The following is a 5,917-nucleotide window of genomic DNA, read 5'->3' on the forward strand; positions in this document are numbered from 1 at the left end:
AACTAATCATATTTACAAAAACAAAAGAGGTCGAGTTCATACCAGCTTTTCTCATCTCAGTCAGTCCATCATATATCGTCATAATTTCCTTTCACTTGCACGACTGAATGATGTGAATAATAATAATAGTGCACGTGCATTGGACTAAGCTGGAATCTGCAAGCATTCAATAAACAGGAGAAGACAAGGCAACATGGGCTCTTTTGTGAGATCAACAATAATGCATATAAGAGCCACTTCAACAATTTAATTATGGTCTTCTCTTATCGACCCCAAAGAAAAGAAAAGAAATGAAACTATTTACACGGGAGAGCTCCCAACAAGTAAAAGAGGAACATGAAATCTTTTTGGGTTTTCTTTTCAATTACTAGTACAAGCATGGAAATTAAACTAACTAAAAGCCACAACTAATTTTTTTGGTTTTTCTTAAGGTTTATTAAACACACAAGAAGAAAGCATAAAAAGGGAAATAAACTAGCATGTATGATACAATGAAAAAGTATGAGCACCGACATCTAGCAATGAGTGTGTGAACATAAATGTAATGTCAGTGGGAAATACGTACTCCCCCAAGCTTAGGCTTTTGGCCTAAGTTGGTCTATGGCCACGGCTGGCCCGACGGATATCCATAATAGTAGTTGGGGTCGTACTGAGAAGAAGAAGAGGAAGACTCCGATTGCCACTGGCTGACAATCATCTCCGGACCCCACTGGTAATTAGACTGTCGTGAAGGATCAACTTGTGGTTTTGGCTCTGGCTCTGTGGCTGTTGTAGGGTTCCGGTAGGCGTGAATAGCCTTCAACGGAACAAGGTACTGGCCTGCAGATAAATCAAACAAAGAAGGAGCAGGCAGGGTAATAGTCTCAGGATGATGTTTATTAAAGAACAATTTGTATTTAAGCTCTCCTTCCCTATTCTTAACAATAAAATCATGTGCCACCATACTTTTATAATCTAGATAAACACGAGGCAACACCTTTTCTTCCTTCTCATAATGCCTAATAGGTATGTTAAAATGTGCAGCTAGGCAGGAAGCATAGATGCCCCCAAAGATGGGGCCCTTGGTACGGTTCAGACTTAACCGTTTAGCAATAATGCCGCCCATACTAACAGAGTTATCACCGTATAAACCGTGGAGAAAAATAATAATATCAGGGATACTAAGGTTTCCACAGTTTCCACGACCAATTAAACAACGACTAGCAAATAATGCAAAATAACGTAAAACAGGAAAATGTATGCTAGTGATTCGTGCATCGGAAACCTTCCTTGTTTTCCCTACAGTGATAGTATCAATAAACCCGTCCACATCATCGTGATGTGGTTCTTCTGTCTTGCCCTAAAAAGGGACTAAACAAACCCGACAAAAATCATAAAGTGACATCTCCTTATGCTCATCATATAAATAAAACTCCACCGTAGGTGGTGAGCTCCTAGAATGGAAATGAAAGTTTTGCACAAAGATATTTGTGAGTAAGAGATACTGATCGCATTGGTCGTGGAGGAAAGCGGTGAGGCCTGCATTCTTAGCCAATTCATGAAAATCTTCATAAATCCCGGCTGCCCTCAAGAAATCATCGGAAGACCATTCACATGCCCGAACCTCCGTGGTGCGAGGCAGATTATACTTAGGCTTTGGTGCCTTTTCTTCGAGCTTTGGCTCAATGAGCCCCTCAAAAATCTCTTCATCATTTTCTGAAAAATTCTGAAATTTTTAGTAACTTCAAAATAAAAGTAAACCAAACTCAATAATATTGATAGCAACTACTCCTACAAGTGCCTAGAGCCTATATCATGCATCAAAACTACTTTTGACCAAATAAATTTGACATGCAAGCTCAAGAACAGGGTCACCTAAGCAGCAAAAATTTGCAATGAATAAAGCACTAGAACAAAAACTAATTGGACCAATGGAGGAGTCACATACCAAGGTACAATCTCCCCAAGCAGTTTTGTGAGAGGTGCTTTGAGCAAGGAGATCGAAAATGGCAGCAAAATGAGCTTGGACTCGTGCTTGAGCTGGATATAAGTGTTTGTGGGAGGAAGAAGAAGTGTGTGGGTGCAGGAATAATTGGAGGAGGGCCACCGTGGGCCCATGAGGCAGGGGGCATGCCCAGGGGGGTAGGGCGCGCCCTCCACCCTCGTGGGCAGGTGGTTGACTCCCCTGTTGTGTTCTCAGTGCCAAATATTCTCAAATATTCTGGAAAAAATCATATTTAAATTTCAGGGCATTTGGAGAACTTTTATTTTCGGGGTATTTTTATATTGCACGGATAATCAGATAACAGAAAGAAAAATATATGTATTTTATTTTATTTTATTTAATATAAATAATAGAAAGTAAAAGTGGGGTACAGAAGGTTGTGCCTTCTAGTTTCATCCATCTCATGATCATCAAAAGGAATCCACTAACAAGGTTGATCAAGTCTTGTTAACGAACTCATTCCGAATAACATGGAACCGGAGAAATTTCGAATAGCACTATGTTACCTCAACGGGGATATGCACATCCCCAATAATAAGAATATCATATTTATTCTTGACAGTAGGAAGAGGAAATTCAAAACCTCCAAATATAATCGATGAAAATTTTCCAATAGAATTGATACTGTGAACTTGAGGTTGTTTCCTCGGAAAGTGTACCGTATGCTCATTACCATTAACATGAAAAGTGACATTGCCTTTAGTGCAATCAATAACAGCCCCTGCAGTATTCAAAAAGGGTCTTCCAAGAATAATAGACATACTATCATCCTCGGGAATATCAAGAATAACAAAGTCCGTTAAAATAGTAACGTTTGCAACTACAACAGGCACATCCTCACAAATATCGACAGGTATAGCAGTTGATTTATCAACCATTTGCAAAGATATTTCAATAGCTGTCAACTTATTAAAATCAAGTCTACGATATAAAGAGAGAGGCATAACACTGACACCGGCTCCAAGATCACATAAAGCAGTTTTAACATAGTTTCTTTTAATGGAGCATGGTATAGTGGGTACACCGGGATCTCCAAGTTTCTTTGGTATTCCACCCTTAAAAGTATAATTAGCAAGCATGGTGGAAATTTCAGCTTCCGGTATCTTTCTTTTATTTGTAACAATATCTTTCATATACTTAGAATAAGGATTCATTTTGAGCATATCAGTTAACCGCATATGCAAAAAGATAGGTCTAATCATTTCAGCAAGCGCTCAAAATCCTCGTCATCCTTTTTCTTGGATGGTTTGGGAGGAAAAGGCATGGGTTTCTGAACCCATGGTTCTCTTTCTTTACCATGTTTCCTAGCAACAAAGTATTTCTTATCATAACGTTGATTCTTTGATTGTGGGTTATCAAGATCAACAACAGGTTCAATTTCTATATCATTATCATTACTAGGTTGAGCATCATCATGAACATTATCATTAACATTATTACTAGTTTCAGGTTCATTACCAGATTGAGTTTCAGCATCAGAAATAGAAATATCATTTGGATTCTCAGGTGTTTCAATAACAGGTTCACTAGAAGCATGCAAAGTCCTATCATTTTTCTTTTTCTTCCTTTTAGAAGGACTAGGAGCATCTATATTATTTCTCTGAGAATCTTGCTCAATTCTCTTAGGATGGCCTTTAGGATACAAAGGTTCCTAAGTCATTCTACCACCTCTAGTCATAACTCTAACATCATTATCATTATTCTTACTATTCAATTCATTGAGCAAATCATTTTGAGCTTTAAGTACTTGTTCTACTTGAGTGGTAACCATAGAAGCATGTTTACTAATAAGTTTAAGTTCACCTTTAACATTAGCCATATAATCATCCAAGTGTTCAAGCATATTTGAATTGTATTTCAATTGTCTACCAAAATAGGCATTAAAGTCTTCTTGCTTAGCCATAAATTTATCAAACTCATCTAAGCATGGGCTAGCAAACTTAGTAAACGGGATTTCAGCTTTATCGTATCTATAGAGAGAATTTACCTTTACTACCTGTGTCGGGTTATCAAGACCATGAGTTTCTTTAGTAGGTAAAGGATTAAGATCATATGTTTCTTCAATAGGCGGCAAATTAAGACCATGTATTTCTTCAATAGGAGGTAAATTCTTAACATCTTCAGCTTTAATACCTTTTTCTTTCATAGATTTATTTGCCTCTTGCATATCTTCAGGACTGAGAAATAGAATACCCCTCTTGTTTGGAGTTGGTTTATGAATAGGCTCAGGAATTGGCTCCGGAGGTGTCCAATTATTTTCATTTGTCAACATATTATTCAATAGAATTTCAGCTTCATCTGGCGTTCATTCCTTGAAAACAGAACCAGCACAACTATCCAGGTAATCTCTGGAGGCATCGGTTAGTCCATTATAAAAGATATCAAGTATTTCATTTTTCTTAAGAGGATGATCAGGCAAAGCATTAAGTAATTGGAGAAGCCTCCCCCAAGCTTGTGGGAGACTCTCTTCTTAAATTTGCACAAAATTATATATATCCCTTAAGGCAGCTTGTTTCTTATGAGCAGGGAAATATTTAGCAGAGAAGTAATAAATCATATCCTGGGGACTACGTACACAACCAGGATCAAGAGAATTAAACCATATCTTAGCATCACCCTTTAATGAGAACGGAAATATTTTAAGAATATAGAAGTAGCGAGTTCTCTCATCTTTAGTGAATAGGGTGGCTATATCATTCAATTTAGTAAGATGTGCCACAACAGTTTCAGATTCATAGCCATGGAAAGGATCAGATTCAACCAAAGTAATTATATCAGGATCAACAAAGAATTCATAATCCTTATCGGTAACACAAATAGGTGAAGTAGCAAAAGCAGGGTCAAGTTTCATTCTAGCATTTAGAGATTGCTTATTCCATTTAGCTAATAACCTCTTTAGTTCGTTTCTATCTTTGCAATCTAAAATAGCTAAAGAAGCTTCTTGATCAAAAACATAACCCTTAGGAATAACAAGTGATTCTTCATCATCACTTTCATCAGCATTATCAAATTCAATATTTTCAATTTCTCTAGCCCTAGCAAGTTGTTCATCAAGAAAATCACCAAGTGGCACAGTAGTATGAAGCATAGAAGTAGTTTCATCATAACTATCATGCATAGCAGAAGTGGCATCATCAATAACATGCGACATATCAGAACGAATAGCAGAAGCAGGTATGGGTGTCACAAGCTTACTCAAAACAGAAGGTGAATCAAGTGCAGAGCTAGATGGCAGTTCCTTACTTCCCCTCGTAGTTGAGGGATAAATCTTGGTTCTTGGATCTTTCAAGTTCTTCATAATGATAAGCAGATATAAATCCCAAGTGACTCAAAGAATAGAGCTATGCTCCCCGGTAACGGCGCCAGAAAATGGTCTTGATAACCCACAAGTACAGGAAATCGCAATAGTTTTCGAGGGTAGAGTATTCAACCCAAATTTATTGATTCGATACAAGGGGAGCCAACGAATATTCTCAAGTATTAGCAGCTAAGTTATCAATTCAACCACACCTGGAAACTTAGTATCTGCAGCAAAGTATTTAGTAGCAAAGTAATATGATAGTAGTGGTAATGGTAGCAAAAGGTAACGGTAGTAAAAGTAATGTTTTTGGTATTTTGTAGTGATGATAGCAATAACAACGGGAAAGTAAATAAGCGAAGAACAATATATGGGAAGCTCGTAGGCAATGGATCGGTGATGGAGAATTATGCCGGATGCGGTTCATCATGTAACAGTCATAACCTAGGGTGACACAAAACTAGCTCCTTCATTGATATAATGTAGGCATGTATTCCGAATATAGTCATACGTGCTTATGGAAAGAACTTGCATGACATCTTTTGTCCTACCCTCCCGTGGTAGCAGGGTCCTTACGGAAACTAAGGGATATTAGGGCCTCCTTTTAATAGAGAACCGGAACAAAGCATTAACAC

This window comes from Triticum urartu, chromosome 7 (assembly GCF_003073215.2).
Source record: "Triticum urartu cultivar G1812 chromosome 7, Tu2.1, whole genome shotgun sequence".
Classification (NCBI taxonomy): domain Eukaryota; kingdom Viridiplantae; phylum Streptophyta; class Magnoliopsida; order Poales; family Poaceae; genus Triticum; species Triticum urartu.